Source organism: Anoplophora glabripennis, unplaced genomic scaffold (assembly GCF_000390285.2).
Source record: "Anoplophora glabripennis isolate ALB-LARVAE unplaced genomic scaffold, Agla_2.0 scaffold3, whole genome shotgun sequence".
Lineage (NCBI taxonomy): Eukaryota > Metazoa > Arthropoda > Insecta > Coleoptera > Cerambycidae > Anoplophora > Anoplophora glabripennis.
Genome location: NW_019416486.1, coordinates 348,222 through 366,790, shown reverse-complemented (window position 1 = coordinate 366,790; position 18,569 = coordinate 348,222). Strand labels below are relative to the sequence as shown.

The window sequence follows — 18,569 nt, the reverse complement described above, 5'->3', positions numbered from 1 at the left end:
AATTTATGGTATAAATATTTTTCGTAGAATTCCTGATAACGGGGTTACGTAAGTGTTCATGGTCTTCTGGCTAGTCTTTTGGCAGCACGTACTCCCTTGGATTTGTACAAATAAAAACGGAAAATACGAAAATATGTTATTTACGTGTGTTTTGTTTGCTGATACTTGGCGTATTCGTTATTAAGGTCACATATTTCAGATAACTATCGGGTGATCCTTGGCCATAATCAGTTCATCAATATAACGATAATACTATTCATAAAACTGTTTACCTTCTCCTTCACATGCAAATTTTTGGAAGAAAATACAACCAAATATTTAACATTCTTTAAAAAATATAAAATTATAAAAGTCATCATTAACTAAAGAGTAAATATCATCTATCAGAGGGATTAGTCACTTGCTATTTAAGTTGTACAAAAATTTATGTGAATATTATTATCGAAAATATAGTCGAATAAATATAGTATTTCTAGTAATTAGTGCAATCAATTATTATCTAAAAGCTTTAAATAATATCTTTATCTGGATACTGGGGGGTCGTTATATTAAAAATAGTAATCACTTTCTGAATAGTTTATATCCCATAAATCATTTTATTTATTTTATTTACTATTTATAATAGTCCAACCAAATTACACTTGGAGAAAAAAAATTGTTACCTGGAGTTTTATAAATCGAAATGGTAAAAGGGCTTATAATAAACCCCCTTTTGGGGGGTTGAAAAGTTATGAAAAATTGTATCATTGGGATTTCTAGCGAAAGTTGACGTCAAACAAAAAAATATCCAATACTAAAGTTGTAGATCATGCAAAAATCTACAACTTTTATAGAAGTCACTTTTTAACATATCCTCAAAATTTCCGAGAAAAATGCGAAAAACAGGTTTTTTATGATTTTTCGTTTTTTATTTCTCATTTCCGCAAAAATAATTTAATTTTGACGAAACTTGGTGAAAGTATACCTTTCTCTGTCTTAAATAACCTCAAATTTTTTTAGATAAAAAAATCGAGAAGTTTCTGAGATATTCATTTTTTTCGGCCTGAAACACTTTTTTTTCAAAGAAAAATTCTACTTAAAAAAATCATCGTACAGAATTCCGCCGGTAATCATTTTTTTCGTTTTAGCATATACTTTTTGATGAAATAAAAAAATCTGTAATCACAGTTCTAAAACATCTCTCAAAAATGCAAAAAATAAAAAATTACTTGAACAACAATGAATTATTCAGTTATTGTTGATAATTTGTTTAAATTAAAAAACATTCAAAAACTGATTACGGCATTCAATTCTACGGAAAAAAAATTAAAAAAACTGTGTGATTGTTTGACCCAAAACTTTATTTTTGTACAGTATTGCTATAAACATCTAAGTCGAATTACAAATGCACAAATGACAAATTATCTCTGAATGATTTGAGATTTCAGCAATACAAAGTATTAACTACAAAGTACTGCTGAAGCGAAATCCGGAAATCCGAAATTTTGCAAAATCGTTTTATTTTTTTCTGGCTTTATTTGGAAACGAATTTTAAATAAATTGTATATTTACATTGCCACTTTTTCGCTCTATACAATGGCGACAACATTTTTGCAATCCGACGTTTCGTCTTCGAGGGGCCATCATCTGATTAATTTTTTTTAAATATATCGCTGCTATTTTTATGACAAAATCTAGTCATTTTTAATTCTGTATTAGATGATATTACTATTGTAAAAAGGTTTTTAGCTATCATTAAAAATTTTTCCTGAGTACGGCTCTAAACGCTTTCAAAATACCTGTATCTATTGGAGAAGAGAGAGAGAGGAGAGAATAAAAGTCAATACAGCACAAAATATTCAACAATTTTTTTAATCCATAATTTAAAAAGTTGTACCTAATAAAAAATAATACGAATTTATGAAATATTTTATTATTTCTAATTAGTACTGCTAACAGTAGTAAAAAATTGTTGGATATTTTGTGCGGTATTGACTTTTATACTGTTATGACTTCATCCAATAGATATTTTGAAAGCGTTCAGAGCCGTACTCGAGAAAATTTTTTATAAATTATAGCTAAAACAAGCTAATAACTTTTTAAGCGATTACAATAGTAATATCCTCTAATTCAGAATTAAAAATGACTTTAGATTTTGTCATAAAAGTAGTAGCGACGTATTAAAAAAAATTAACCCAGTCATGGCCTCTCGAAGACAAAACGTCGGATATCAAACATGTTGCGCCATTGTATAGAGCGAAAAAAGTGGTATTGTAAATATGTAATTTATTTTTAAATTCGTTTTCAAATAAAGCCAGAAAAAATTAAACAATTTTGCAAAATTTCCGTTTTTTCCGGATATATCCAGAACTACACGGAATTTTAAAACTTTCTAAACAGCATATTCTTAGGTATAAAAACACACAACTTTTTTCTAATCTGAGCCACCCCGTATCTCTTACCGTTTCCTAGATTTTAATGCTATCCCATCCTTATCTTGGACACACTGTATATCTATGAATTCATCAAACTTTTAAAAAAATAAGTACACTAATCGATCCTACGGAAAAAAATTATTATTTATTTTATTTTATCACTATTCGACTTATGTCGACAATGAGACAGTTTTTTTGTATTTTTTCCGTACAATCGAATGGTGTAATCAGTTTTTGAGTTTTTTTTTTAATTTAAACAAATTTTCAACGATTACTGAAAAATTCATTGCCACAAGTCATTTTTTAATTTTTTGCATTTTTGAGCATGTTTTTGAACTGGTTACAAATTTTTTTATTTCACCAAAAAGTATATGTCAAAATGAAAAAAATGATTACCGGCAAAATTCTGTACGATAATTTTTTTAAGAAGAATTTTTCTTTGAAAAAAATGTGTTTCAGGCCGAAAAAAATGAATATCTCAGAAACTTCTTGATTTTTTTATCTAAAAAATTTGAGATTATTTAAGACAGAGAAAGGTATACTTTCACCAAGTTTCGTCAAAATTAAATTATTCTTGCAGAAATGAGAAATAAAAAACGAAAAATCAGAAAAAAAACCTGTTTTTCGCATTTTTCTCGGAAATTTTGAGGTTATGTTAAAAAATGGCTTCTACCAAAGTTGTAGATTTTTGCATGATCTACAACTTTTGTATTAGATACTTTTTTGTCTGACGTCAACTTTTGCCAGAAATCCCAATGATACAATTTTTCATAACTTTTTAACCCCCCAAATCAACCCTTCGCCGCCCCTGCTCACGCACTTATTTATTTATTTTTTTTTTTTTCGTTTATTATAAGCTCCTTTACCATTTCCACTTATAAAATTCCAGGTAACAATTTTTTTTTTGTCCTCTAAATGAGTTATTTTGATCGGTCTTCTATATGACATATTGTATTCCAAAGACTGGCAGAAAATACAATATTTTGTGTTTTCAGAATTTAGGGAAACACCTTGAGAACAATGAAGCCCTAATATCAACGACTGTCATCCATTGCATCATTCGTGAGTTTATAGTCTGTTCTAAATTTAAACTCTAAGGAACTCTCTTACAAGAGTAGATTTGTTTAAAAAACTAATTTTAGTACTATCTGGTCATTTGATTTTATTTCTTTTTGTGTTATTTTAATATTACCGGCAAGCCATTTAACGGACAGTCTAGTTAAAGAAAATAAAAAAAGGACGTCCGTTCAAGCTTTAAGGACAATCTGCCAAACAAATCACAATTTTGTGTTTATAGATACAGAAAGACATAGTCGACATATTTACATTGAAGTCATAGACATAGTATTCTAGTCTGAAATGTACAAAAGACAAATATAAGGCAAAGTAGTAATAATCAGTTGATTGAAATTCTCTTGAATTACGTATACTTTTGTTAGTACTAGCTAAAATGTCATAGTTGGATGAGAGTCGATTAAAGGTGACTTATAAATTATTAACTGCGTCGAGTCTTAAAAAATGAACGTCATTTAATTTATAACGACAGACTAATGTAGTCTGCTTGTAAGAAAATGACATATTGCACTATCTAATGGCCATAGACCTTATAAACTACAATGGCCAATATGTGATTTAAACTACACCAGTCACTAATTCTTTCAAAATTATTCTGCAATAATTCACAGTGGGCAGCATAAGATATTGTCCAATTGATTTTCACGTCGTCCGCACGTAGTAAATGCTTAACATCAAGTAAAGCAGATAATATCATTAACTTAAATGTTAAATAATTATAGACTCAAAATTGAACCCTGAAGAACCTTAGAAATCCCAGATAATACACATTCCTTATCAATCATATTAAACGTTTTGGAGGAGTGTCAATTTTTTATTTGTCTCTATTGATATCTTCTGTAGCTTTCTTCTTCTTCTTTCCCAGTGGTTTGTCCTAATAAGTCCAATGGCAGCGCGGCCAAATTAGGCCTATTGTGCGTCCAACTACTAGTTCTATTCAGCAAGTAGTTTTATCATTTTGACAAAGTCCAAAAGCTTCCTTGCTGACACTTATCTCAGTTCCTTGTGTTCCAAGTAAGGTCTTCCCAGGAGCGCCAGGATATGCAGAGAAGTTTCATCCGCCGAGTCACATCCTCGGCAGACCGGCTACAGGCTTTAGCTTATGTAGATGTTTCCTAAAGTGACAGTGTCCCGTTATGAGTCCCGTCACTCTCCTGAGCCGGATTTTATTAAAGTTCAGTAAATCGTTTGCTCTTTCCTTCGAAGGATACTCCATGAACTCCTTAGAATGGCTATGTCCTGGTCTTGAAGTCTAGTATTTCCTATGTTCTGTCTCGGTCCATTTGCCCAGAGCCCGCCTGACCACACTGGGAGATATACCACAGAAGGACTCCGGGCCAATAACTCTGTCTCGGATCCCTTCCTAGCAAGTTCATCCACTTTCTTGTTCTCACAAATGCCTTTAGGCCCTGGCTCCCAACACAGTCTAGTTGTATTATTGGTGACCAGTTCAGTCAGCATTTGTAAACAATCCCACACAAATTTTGAACTTATCTTGTGTGCGCCTAAAGCTTTAATTGCAGCTTGACTATCAGGAAATATATATATGAGTTTACGTTTATAACCTCTACATACATTCTCTGCCAGGCATGCCATTATCGCGAAAATTTCTACTTGGAATACGGTACTCCCCCAGACTATAGTTTGCACTCCATCTGGGTCTAAGTCCATATATTTCTGCACCCGTCCCTCTGGCCATTTTGGAGCCATCTGTAAACCATACTAGGCTCCACCTTTCCAGGGTATTAAACCTTTCCTCCCATTTGCTTTGATCCTCTATTCGAGTCTCAAATGGCTTGTGGAAGTGAAACCTTAGAACCATCTTGTCAGATACCATCCCAAAAGTTGGTTTCGACATAGATGTGTCCATGATCCTGGAATAGGAACTACCCCTCCAGTCGTTGTTATTCCTGAGTCGATATGCTGCTAGCCGCGCTTCTCTTTCCACCACTATATGCAGCGGTGGTAGATTTAGCATGACTTCTAGCGCAGCTGTCGGGGTCGATGCAATCGCCCTCGTTATACCTAAACAGGCCAGTCTCTGAATCTACCTTCCAAGTTTAGTCTGCCTACTCCCCTAGAGATAGCGGTCACTGGTGTTTGCTTCCCAATGACTGTCTTATTTTCTGCCCGGTCAGCACTTACTGCTTCCCCGGTAGATGTGAATGGCCGCCATTCGGATTCCTGTTTTTTATTTTCTCGATTCATAAAGGTCCCACGAGTTTGGAGGAAATATACGTCACCGCCAGGCAGTGTCGCATGCCTGACGGAAGGCTAAATACGATGGGGTGCGCCAGGTTCCCCAAAGAGATCATTCGCGATGCGACATTTTTACCTACCTCCGCACCATTCAACCCTCGGCACGATGTATTTCCACCTTGGCTTGGGTAGCTGAGCTGTTTCTTAGTTTTCACTACTCTCTACTAATACTAGCGGAAATACTAAATCTAGCACATAATTCTTTTAGAACATATAAAGTTATCTTATGTGGAGATTTCAATATTGAACTACATATTAATGCCAACGTAAATGCCCATTTTACGAATTTGTTCCTTATGTACAATTTAAAGCAAACTATATTTGATCCTACTAGAATAACAAAAAATTCTCAGTCACTGATAGATAATATATTTATAAACTTTGATAATGCTCATATAGGTAAAGTAATTACAACAGCTTTATCTGATCACGAGGGCCAGTTACTGGAACTTGAGGCACCTGAAACTAGAAAAACTAAAATAAACAAAAAGAAATTTTTTCAGAATCTAAAATGCAACAATTTAAACAAGAACTGCAAAAACATAATTGGGCTGATGTTTATTGCGTGGAAGACCCAAATAAAACATTGAACAGATTTGTAAGTACATTTAAAAATATTATGAATATACTTTTTCCGGTAAAAACTTTGAGAGAAATGAAAAAATCAGAAAACTGGATCACCCAAGGCATAAAGATATCTTGTAGAAATAAAAGAAATATGTATGTACAAAAAAGGAATCGCGATATCTACTGAAATATATAAACAGTATGCAGTTTTCTCAAAAAAGTTATATACACGGCAAAAACATGGCCACATATGTCATATATTGAGACAACAAAAAACAAAGGAAAAGCCATTTGGAATTTGGTGAAAACTTTTAGTGGAACAAAAACTAAAAACGACGATACAATATTAAAAAATATTGATACTGCTGAAAAAAATAAAATAAAAGTTATGAACAATGTAAATAACTTCTTTGCAAATCAAGGCGATCAAGTCAATCACATTAATCATATTAATGTTGAAAAAGACATTCAATTTTCCGATAACACCATTTTTTTACTTTCGACCGACCCAAATGAGGTCTACAATGTAATTATGAGTTTAAAAAACACTAATTTTGTAGGGGAAGATGAAATACCAGTTAAATTACTTAAACTGACAGCGGCTGAAATATCAATTCCACTAGCATACATAATTAATTTAACATTAAAAACAGGAATTTTTTCTGAAAATCTTAAAATTGCCCATGTTAAGTCCGTGTATAAAAAAGGTGAAAAAAGTCTAATGAACAACTATTAGGCCTATTGCATTACTGTCAAATATAAGCAAAGTTTTTGAAAAAATAATCTATAACAGATTATTACATTTTTTGGAATGTCTGAAATTACAAGATTACTAAATGAAACAAAAAACAGTACCATGGCTGTATGCTTGGATTTATCCAAAGCGTTTGATTCTGTGGATCATGACATTCTAAATAAAAAGATTCAAATGTATGGCATTCGAGGTGTTGCCTCAGAATTGATAAAATCTTACCTGCTGAATAGGAAGCAGTGTGTTGTAGAAACGGACGATACTGGCGCTCTCATAAAATCAAACGTAGTATTAATAGAAAGGGGTGTACCTCAGGGGTCGATATTGGGTCCTTTGTTGTATATTTTATACACAAATGACCTGCCCTCAACAGTTGATGTAAAAACTATTATGTATGCTGATGATACATCTATAATAATCGGTAATAAAAATAAGGAATACCTAAAACAAATGGTGACCGCCACATTGGATTCCCTGGGAGACTATTTCTATAAAAATAATTTAAAATTAAATAAAGAAAAAACACAAATAATCAACTTTACATACAAAAAGGAGGATAATGAGATTATACATACTACTGGCAATGACATCATAACATCTATGAATAGCACCTCCTTTTTGGGGGTAAAGATTGATTCACGTTTGAACTGGAAAACCCATGTAGACCATGTTGGTCAAAAGATCGCTAAATACTGTTATGCTCTAAAAGTAATAGCTCAAAATATTAATATTCCTACAGCATTTATAGCATACCATGCATATGTTCAATCTCAAATAAAATATGGAATTGTCTTCTGGGGAAACTCTAGTGATGCTATCGATTTATTTGTACTACAAAAGAGATGCATTAGAAATATTCTAAACATGAAACAGACAGATAGCTGTAAACAAATTTTTATTGAAAAAAGAATACTTACCTTAGTGAGCTTATACATATATGAAGTAATTATATTTGTTAAGCAAAATATAAACTTATTCGCAGATTTTAACTTATCTCATTTATATGATACCAGAAACAAAAATACATTAGTGACTGAAAATATAGTAAAATATAGTTATATTCAAAGGAATGTCCCATATTCATTACTAAAAATTTATAATAAATTACCTCTAGATATAAGAAATTTATCGTGCAAAGATATTAGGGTAAAATTAAATAAAATTCTTTTAGACAAAGCATATTATACTTTAAAGGAATTCTTTGAAGATAATATATATTGATTTATTGTCATTATACTATGTATGTATGTATCAGTGCATAAATTGTGTTATTTTGTTCGTGTTTACTTATCAGCAATGTTAGTATTGGTGTGCATCTTGTTTTATATTTAATATTACTTCTTATATGTAAATATTTAACTTTTTACTATTTTTTACTACATATAATTGACGAGTTCAACACCTTAAGGGTATTTTGTAATTCTTATGCAGTGAACTAATAAAGAGTTTACTTACTTACTCCCTCGACCTTTCCGGCTTGCTTGGGTGACTCTACCAGGAGTATGAAACTCCCGCCGGTTTAGCTCTTGGCTTCACTGTAGCTACACAAGCCCCTCCACCAACGACAAGGTCTTACAGCTTACAGGAGGAGTTTTGTAGCTTTAATTTTAATTTTTTCCGTTCTTTAATAACATTTTCTTTTTTTGACTTTGCATCATTGTATGTTTTACTAACATCGACAATATGTTGATTTCTTTAACTTGAAAGTATCCAAATACATAACGTAACTTTAATTAATTTGGGGTCAGATTTTTAGAGATAATAGAACGTATTCATATTAAATAATATGGGAAGCGGATTAATAACTTAATGTTGTCATTTAGTAAGTTTTTACGTACATATTTTTCACTGGCCATCTTTAATTGCTATTATAGTTATATATTTTCGGCGTTTAAGATATGGCATAATGAGTAGTAAATACTATTTCGACATTAAGTATATTATTACATCCAGGTTTGACACGCCATACGAAATTTAATCAGCAAATGGGAGAAAACTCTCTAAAATAATCCGATTACTACGTATGACATGCAGAGATCAAAAAAATATTGATTTAACCTTGTACCTAAAACAAACTCATTGTTAATTGAAACCGATTAATTTAGTGTAGCACAAACATCTGTAGACATTCGCAGTGCACTCCAATAGTGGTTTTCAAGTAAATAGAAATTATATTTCTTAATAAAAAAACAACGCAAACTGCGTTGCTACAAACTGAAATAACCATTAGGTAACTGCTGATACCTTGCCTGCTATAACGATTAAATTCTGTTTATAGCAACTTATAGACAAATTTGTATTCAAGCCATGTCACCACTTACGTATCCATATATTTTATTTTGTTGTTTTGTCAATTTAATTAATTAAATTCGCCTTAGAATGAGGCCTTGTGCCAAATTTTTCGGAGAGACCTCTCGAAGTTAATATATGGTGTGGAACGGTCGTTAAATTAATGCTAATCAAAATGGCAACTTTTTGTCTGACCCTGGCCTAAATATACGCCAATAATACCGCTGTCGCTATAAATTCGGCCATTATGCAAATATATGCTCAATGGTCATAAATATTATGTGTACCCATTAATTATATTATTTTTGTTTTGCATGTGTATGAGCAATCGTTTGTATTCTTTAAAAACATCCGCGAAACAACAGTTTCATTAGATTTATAAGAAAACAATGGTTATTTTGTACATAGAAACCATGAAAAACCTGTCCTAAAATTGGTAAAAACAGAACTATCTAAAACTGATAAAATTGGTCGTGATGGTGACTGGTGTCGTAAGAAAACAAAAAGAATTATTCTAATTAGCAATTATTCAAATCTCAAGGTTAAACGGAGATTAGCAATAATCCCTTGTTGATTAATGTAAACATCGGAACCGCCTTAAAATTACACGCTTTGTCATTTTTTTCCTGTTTTCTAATTATATTAACATAAAAACCTATTAAAGCTTAATTTAATAAATGATTTATTATTAAACTTTAATTAAGTTACATTAAAAACAAAAAAATATTTACATTTGGAAAACGGAACTATTTTTTTAACTTCACAATTACTTTATTCGCCTTTAATAAAAAGAAATCGTATACAAAAGTGTCTGTAGCCGTACTAACATTTATTCATTCCTGTTTTTTATTCCTTGTCTGACCACCTCAAAAATAATACGGCTAACTATTATAATTTATTTCACCCCTATCTCGAAACATGACACTACATTATAAAATGTTCAACGATATGTTCCGAGCTTCCCCGCGGTTTTTAGAATTTGTCAAAGAAGGTATAATCCATGTCATATGTCATCCGTATTTCATATCTTAACTTTAACATAAAAAGTAACGAGGGTCATAACTTTTTGCATTTGATTTAAATTTTAAGCAGTAGGTTCAGAAATTGTTTAATTGAATTAAAACAATTTATGGGTGGACCTCATACACAGGTATGGCTAACTTACACAAGGAACATTAAACAGTAGCTCAATACTAAATCAGTCAAGGTAATCAGTCAAACAGACATCACTATCAGTTGTGGGTGCTACTGAATTTGTCTCTGTTTTACAAGAATGAAATTAACAAACAATGGAATAAATGTGGACCAAAAGAAAAACGTGATTTGACATTGAGAAAAATAAAAGCAATAAAGCGCAAGTATAGGCTTCATTTGTACATTTCAAAATGTGTTGATCTAAAAGCTATTTACAAAGTAGAAGAAATTCTGGTCATTTTTTAAAGTTGGTTTTCGAGGATCTTTCGAAAATATAATTTGTTCCTCATTGTCAGATCCTAGTGAGATATTTTATCACGTTACAACGTACATGCAAATCCACGTATGAATTAGAATGATGAAACAATAATCCAAATCTATGTGCCCTTATACTTAAATAAGTATACGTTCTGTTCAAAAAATAATGTCATCATTGGTCTGAATCTCAGTACTCTTTTCAGCACTTATTTTAATTTTGGAAATAAGCCATGTCTGGCAAGTAAGGAGGGTGAGGGAAGACAGCAATCTGATTTGTGGCACAAAAGTGACGAATTGACAAAGGTGATTTTTTCACGTAACCGTTGTTACAGGCCTTAATAGTATACACTCGGTTCGCTGTTGGGGCAAAAATTCAAAATGCATAATTCCATTAAAGTCGAAGAAACAGCATCAATTTGACATTGGACTGAGACTGACGTGCTTTCTTGGGGCATGGAGATCTTTTGCAAATCCATTATGATGATTGAACTTTTGTCTCAATGTCGTAATCGTGAACAAATGTTTGTTTTAATAAAGTTTCTTTTATAGTATTTCTGATATTTTATATAAATATTTAGACAATACAACCATTTTGACAGCTTACTGCTTAACAACAAAAAAAAAAGGTACCAGCGAACTGACAATTCCAGAAATTCGACAATGTTTCCCAAGACTTTTTCGTTTATCTATAGACCGTGTTGCAAGACTCTCGTCTTATTATGATTGCAGTTTGGTTTCGATTTCGAACATTCTAGAGACTGATGTTGAGATAAAAAAAGAATAAACTCTCTAAAGCCAAGCAATTAAAAACAAATGTTAATCTATTTTGGAGAATCTCGCTACCTACGTAGACATAGAATTTATTTCATCACTATCACCATCCCACCTAGAAACAAACCATTTTCAACATTTTAGTAAATCGAGCACGCATCATTAGCGAACCAGAGTACTTAGACGAAAACTACATCATCTACGACCAGCTCTCAATGGAAATAGACATATTACCAGCAGAAATATTCAACAAGGCATCAAAAAGCCACTGAAGAACAAGGAAAAGAATGAATATCTAGGAACAACTTAAATATCTTATTTGCAAGAATGTTCTGATAAGATAGGCCACCTGTAAAGAAGATATAGTTTTAATACCATTTGCAATACATCAAAGATGATAGGGTTAGGCTTTTTCTTGAGATGACCGTTATCTACAGAGTACAAAGTGGACAAAGATGAAAACACTTTGACACGAGGTTAAAGGAAAACCTAAGGCATATTAACAAATAAAAATCAGCAATTTCAGAGAGCAAGGTAGATAAAGAGCGTTCGATAGACCTAAGAAAAGATGATCTTAGTCAAGATTCTGTAGAGACGCAAAGCAATAGAAACCCATAAAAATCGAAATAAATTAAACTGAAGTCTACCGAACTAGCTACAGTTTCCTCGGAAGAGCGATTGGCCTCTTAAAACACTAAGAAGTCTACACGACGTTGTAACAACTAACCCAGAAACTATTTAATCATTATTGCCACGGAAGCTTGCAAACAAATCTTATTGGGTACTTAGACTGGTTTAATAATGCCAAAATTCTAAAATTCAATGCTATCCTTGACTTTACACCTTTACTGTTGGATTTCCTTAGGCAATGGAAAATTTCTAACAATACCTAATCTAGAGTTCATAGATAAGAATGACCATTCGCAGCTTGTGCGGTACTTTTTATCGTCCAAACCTAATCGAACACCAAAATTAAATCGCCAGCTCCAATTTCGAAACGGTAGCGTAATTAATCATTAAGATAAAACCGAATAGCGAACTGCAGCAGGTCATTAATATTTCAAACATTCCTTGATATTATTGCACGAATGAATAATTCAGACTAATGCAAGTTCGATTTTACATTATGGCGTATTATCTCCATTTGGTTAGCGGCCAGGCGTTGCGTGTTACTTCGCTGGTAGCGCCTCGATTGATGGTCAAGTTAATGATTTTACGCGACATTAAAAAACGTTTTGGAAAATAAGTCCGGTTCAATCAAGAAACTAATTACGTGTGGTGGAATAATAATCACGATAATTTTCGAATTAGCGTATACGATCGTAATAAGTCAGTAAAATTTTAAAATTACACTAGGCTATACAAGGTGCTTATGCTTGCAGAGTTATGTTCAACTGCAACATTGGTCGAAGTTGCTTAGAAATAGCTAAAACTTATTCTATTCGAGCAACCGGAAAATATACAGTTTGTGGAGAATTTTTGTGCAAAAATTTTCGTCGATACCTGTTTTTTCTTCATTCTGATTCCTCGACATGTAAAAATACATACTGCCAAATTTGTCGAAGTCTGCCTTGCTTTTGTTACTATGGAAACGTGGTTGTATTATTATTTGCATAAATGAAATAATTAAATTATAAAGTCATAATATTACCGAGTTTTCATAAGTTTGAAAGTATGGCAGCTGATTTTGAAGCGTCAAAAGCAGAGAATAAAATTCAACAAGAAATTTTAGAAGTAACGACGAAGACGACGTACAATATTATGTCGGAAAAATCGAAATCTCGATCCAAGAAGTTGTACGAGACTTACGAATAAAAACAAATGTAGAAATGAAGGTAAAGGAGTTCTATTGAATGACTTTCCCGAAAATTCCTAAAAGCTGACCTTTTCGACTTTGTGCACCTTACACTCAATGCTCGAATCCATACTGACCATTAAAAAAATGTGGACATTATCAGTTTTTTAAAACTAACACAGTTTATGAGAAATAGTCTATTGGCTATAAGCTGAAGAAGTATAAGATTCTTACAAGAGAACCAATGAAAACTTTTCTGAATAATAGAGAATATATCATGTTTAAGGTAGGATAGGTAGAATTTTAATTCTACCTTAGGTGCTCCTAATTATGAAGAGCTCGTTCGTATGGCAATGAATAATATAGAAGATAAGAAATCAGTGTTGATCAATATCCAGCCTTATTTTATAACAGGAGAAGTTTTTCAACTAAAGCTATAGAAATGGATATTGTGCGAAAAGCTTCTAGCTTTGCGACCAACCTTAAATTATAAAATCTAGAAAAATCTTGCTGCTGGTGGATGGAAATCTTGCATGGTACTGGAAGTGTGACTGAAAAATTATGTGCAATACAAAGTCGGTATTCCAAACAAAATCCAAGCGGAATGCTCCAAAAACAATGTATGACAAACCAATATTGTTAGTACGACAACAAAAAGTGTGACAATTCCCAACATTTCGAAGACATTTTCTCTTCAAATATATAACTTTCACAATGCGTTCTGTTAAGTAAGGTCAGTATGTATTTATTCCTTTTATTCTTAATTCGAAAATGTTTTAAAAATGGGGAAACGAAGATCACAACAATAATAGGTATGAGTGCAAGATACAGTTGAGAAAGAAATCTACTAATAATCATTTTCAACCGAATGTTAATAAAATTACATGTGATGTACAACGTTTTAAAAATGGTAAAAGGTAGGTAGGTGAACAAGGGATAGAAAGAAATAGGTAGGTACACCAAAAATGAGATAGTGATAATGAGAGACAACAAGACGCAAGACTAAATACCGCAAAAAACTGCAAAAACGATATTAGGATAATAGATTATTAGGACAGTGAAGCTATATTTTCAATGGTGTTCATAAAGGAACTCCATTCTTTTCAAAAAATAGCTTCATCGGATATATTAAATGAATGAATCTGTATCACGAAACATTTTGTAATTTAGCCAAACTTTTAATAACAAACTTTGTGACTTTATTTAAAATTAAACTGAATTAAACATTGAATAATATTAACTAAAATAAAAACCTAATAAAAATGCATTTCTCTTAACTACAGTGGCTACTGGTAACTACTGAAATGAAGTACACCCTAATAAAGATCCAAATTTGCGAATAAAAACACCTATGCAGTTATCTAAATTACTATAATTTATTTTTCGTTATGGGTATATCCATCACGGAATAGTTAATTTTCGGAAATACGACACGTCGAAACATATGTTTTTATGCGATTCCTAAATTATAAGACCCACGCATGGGTGGAACTGTCTGCATCATGTGTTGACACAAACGGCTTTTTCACTAACGGAGGGGTCGACCGGTTCAGACCCATGCGTTTTTTTTGCTGTGTGAAAACGATATTTGTTTTTACAGGGTTCAGAACCCGCCTAAAACTGCAAAGTCTTATGTGAACGCTAATTTTGTTACCTCAATCCACAAACATAAACGAGAAAGAAATTTCTTACCGTATTTAACCTGGATCCTCTACATCAAAGATTAATTAAAGCATACCGAGATGTAGAAAATTGAGGGCAAGTAGTTAAATTTTTGAAATGTCGCTTACCACATGTGATGTTTTTAAAATTAAATATTGTGAGTACTTCTAGAGTTTCCGAAGTATCCGCCATTATACTGCAAACATAACCGTACGCTTTTTCTTAAAGAAACAACCACTTGAAATTTATTATTTCTAATTTCATTTGCAACTTCTTTACAATTATTATTAAAATGACCTCTTAAATTTTCTGCTCATGGTTTCTGGGCACCTTGTATGTTTAATTCAACTGAGAGCAATCTGCTCCAAACTGAAGGGACACTGGTCTAATGAGAATGGGTATAACATCTGGTACAAAGTCGAGCATTTTCTATAGGGCAGAAGTAAAACATTGTTCGTTTAATAATGCAAATGTTTTTACGTTGAACCATTTGTTGATGGTTTTAAAACTCTTTAATCAAATATGCATTTCTGTTGTACTCATGAAATCCAATGTTTATTATGCTGATATTTGAGATATGAATATTTAAAGCTGCCAATATTTTTTGTGACCTATTTAAGTAAAGGCATCATTCAAGCTCGCTTATCATTTTTTTTTAACGTCTTACCATTTCCGAGATTTCCAGGTAAGCCTCGTTAAATGAATCACTCCGTATATGACTAATCTGTAAAACTATATCATCCATAAAATAACACTAATCCCAGTCCATCTTTAATAATAATCGAACTAATGATATCGCGTCTATATACCCAGTCTATGTAGTGTCAATCGTATGCAACATGTTGCGGCTGATTTTTTAACCCCGAATTCACATCATTCATAATTATTATCCTCTAGACACAATGACCTACTTCTTTTGTCTGTCTTTTTAAATGTGCACCCCAACAGTTGATCAGTCGAAGATTTAGGTAAATTCGCCCTGTCGACCCTTTCGGAGAAGGGTTGAACGGTGTTAGCAGGTGTTTCGCTATTCAGTTCCAAATCTATTTCGATACATTTGATGGAACAGTTGGAGGAACGAACACATAATTTATTAAAAGGGTTTTTCGTAATAGGCGATGGTTTGGAACGATTAATTTCAACTTTTAGCATTGTTGGGAACAAAGTTAATGCTTTCAGTATGCTGAATTACATAGGTGAGGTATTTTCACTGATTTTCTATGAATATAAAACTGGTCTATGGACATGAAATGAGTTACTTCAGAGAAGTTGAAGATAGAATATCCAGATCAAGTAAACTTGATGTCCATTATGTATGTTCAATGTTCATTCTATGAACTTATTGTATGGATGTCAAATGGATGAATATAGTTATACACCAGGAAAATTAGCGAAAATAAAAGAGAAACTCGAAAAAAGTCCTATCTGCGATATTATTGTAAAATTGTCTAAAGGAACATAATACAAGACATCTCCCATCTCGTGAGTCAAAAACTTTTATTAGCAACTTTTCTATTTAAACAAATAAATGAGGAAAACAGTTTTTTCACTTTGCAGGGAAACCATAAATTTTAGCGAAAAGTGACTCACAGACAGCTTGTAGGGAGTAAAATTATCTACAAAATGAGACTTGTTAAATTAAAATCGGTTAATAAACAAAAAAGTTATTGCAAAAAAACAAGAAAAGTGCCCATTTCTTAATTTTTTTATAATTATCGCATTTATTGTTAAAATTTTGTTGAGGGTTTTGTCATACTTTAAAAGTGGGCGCTGTAGGTGCAATAGTTCCGGCGGCCGGCGGCGTAGTGATGAGGGAAGCTGGTCCAAGCGAGTCGCGCGCGCGAGAAAAGTTCAAATTGATGCGCGCTGTAAAATTTTACAATATCTCGGCATTTATTCATCGTAGAAACTTCTTTTTTTAAAAAACTGGGATAGCTCGACGAAAATATAATAATGGGCATATTTACGAATTCGTAGAATAGCCCTGAACCCCAGAAAAAATGCATCTTTTATACTTAATTTTTATTAATTTACAAAAATGTCACAAAAATTATTGTTAAACGAAATATTAATTAAAATTTCAGTTTCGGAATTATTTTACTATTATTAAATAAATAAATAAATGAAGCTCTCGTTCATTTAAAAAGTTATTTTTTTACATATTAAGCCAAAGTAAACTTATTTTTTCAATATTTTGTAAGCTATTTAAGTACGATTTAAATGTAAAATTAAAGTAAAAATTTACAAATTATATTCAAATTATTATTTCTCATAAAAATAGAAAAAAAAATTAAATTTTAAATTGTTGTATTATATTGCATTATATCTATTATTGAAAATGGTTGTGATTAATATTTTTTCAATTAATTTTGATTATGTTGCAAACATTTTTTGTATAAAATTAGTAATAAATATAATAAAAAAACTTTATATATTAAAATTTCAAGAAGTTAAAATTGTGTTTGTTCTATTAAATTTATGCGAATACAAATTTGCAAAACAGTAAATATTATTATTGATGTATGTAGATCTGGAATTATTTGTATTTATTAAATGACCATTAAAGACGAATTTCTTCGTTTTATTTTCATTAACGTGATTGGGTATGTTCTAAATTTCAATTTATCTTCTCTCTTACATATTTCAGTAAATTAACTGACCCTACAAACTTTCTTCATATTTTTGAGCGAAGCTTACCAGTCATAAGTGAAATATATCACGCGGAACGGATTACGTCTCCTTTGAGTTATTAAATTGATATTTTTTTCATATTCCAGTCGTTTCTAGATTTTCTCCGACATTCGGTGGGATTAAGAAAAGGGTTGGCCGTAAAAAGTTTGCATTGTGATGAAAATACGTTAGCTGAGACCGGTATGTTAATGTGGATGCGAATATATTCCCAAACGGGACGTTACGGGGCATTGTGCGATTGTTTCTTTGAACTCGTCACACCGGTATCTCACATTTTTTGTATCATCTCGCCATTTGGACACAAGAAAAACTGCACTCATAACTCACTCCTTACCCGCGTTCTCAAGGGGGTACCGACACAATGGACGCCTTATCAGGGATGGCAGTTACAATTTTTAATTAATTTCGGATAGAGTTTGTTGCCCTTGTGCACAAGGTGTTATGTAGAAGCGGTACTTAACTAACAAAATTAAAAATATATTTACTAGGTATTCAGTACAGATACAATTGACAAAAGAAATCAAAGCAGTCAAACAGTTTATCGAACTCAAAAACAAAATTGTTGTATCTTGAAAAAAAAATCAATCGTTTTCAAGTAAAATGCTATATTATTTTTTTATTGGTAGACTTTATTTGTTTAAGCATAGTTCTCGTTTTGTGTTGGTTGTTTTAAGTGTAAAAAAATGTAATTAAAAAATAATTTATTACAACCATATCTTTTATACAGGGTGTAGTTAAAATACTTAAAAGAATATGCGCTCAAAATTAAAGAGACGATAGTCTATTTCAGGTCGTACAAAACACGAAAGAAAGACCATGTCAATATTGTTTTATTATATTTATG

The 18,569-nt window shown here is 31.9% G+C and overlaps 1 long non-coding RNA gene across 1 annotated transcript; it reads right to left on the bottom strand.

The window, feature by feature from the left end:
* Positions 1–6,126: 6,126 nt before the first annotated feature.
* On the bottom strand, positions 6,127–8,368 carry LOC111691610. The gene is made up of 3 exons (XR_002762998.1): positions 7,641–8,368; positions 7,288–7,506; positions 6,127–6,206 (listed from the first exon to the last, which is right to left on the bottom strand). It is a non-coding gene; the product is annotated as an uncharacterized LOC111691610 (long non-coding RNA).
* Between the last annotated feature and the right edge of the window lie 10,201 nt (positions 8,369–18,569).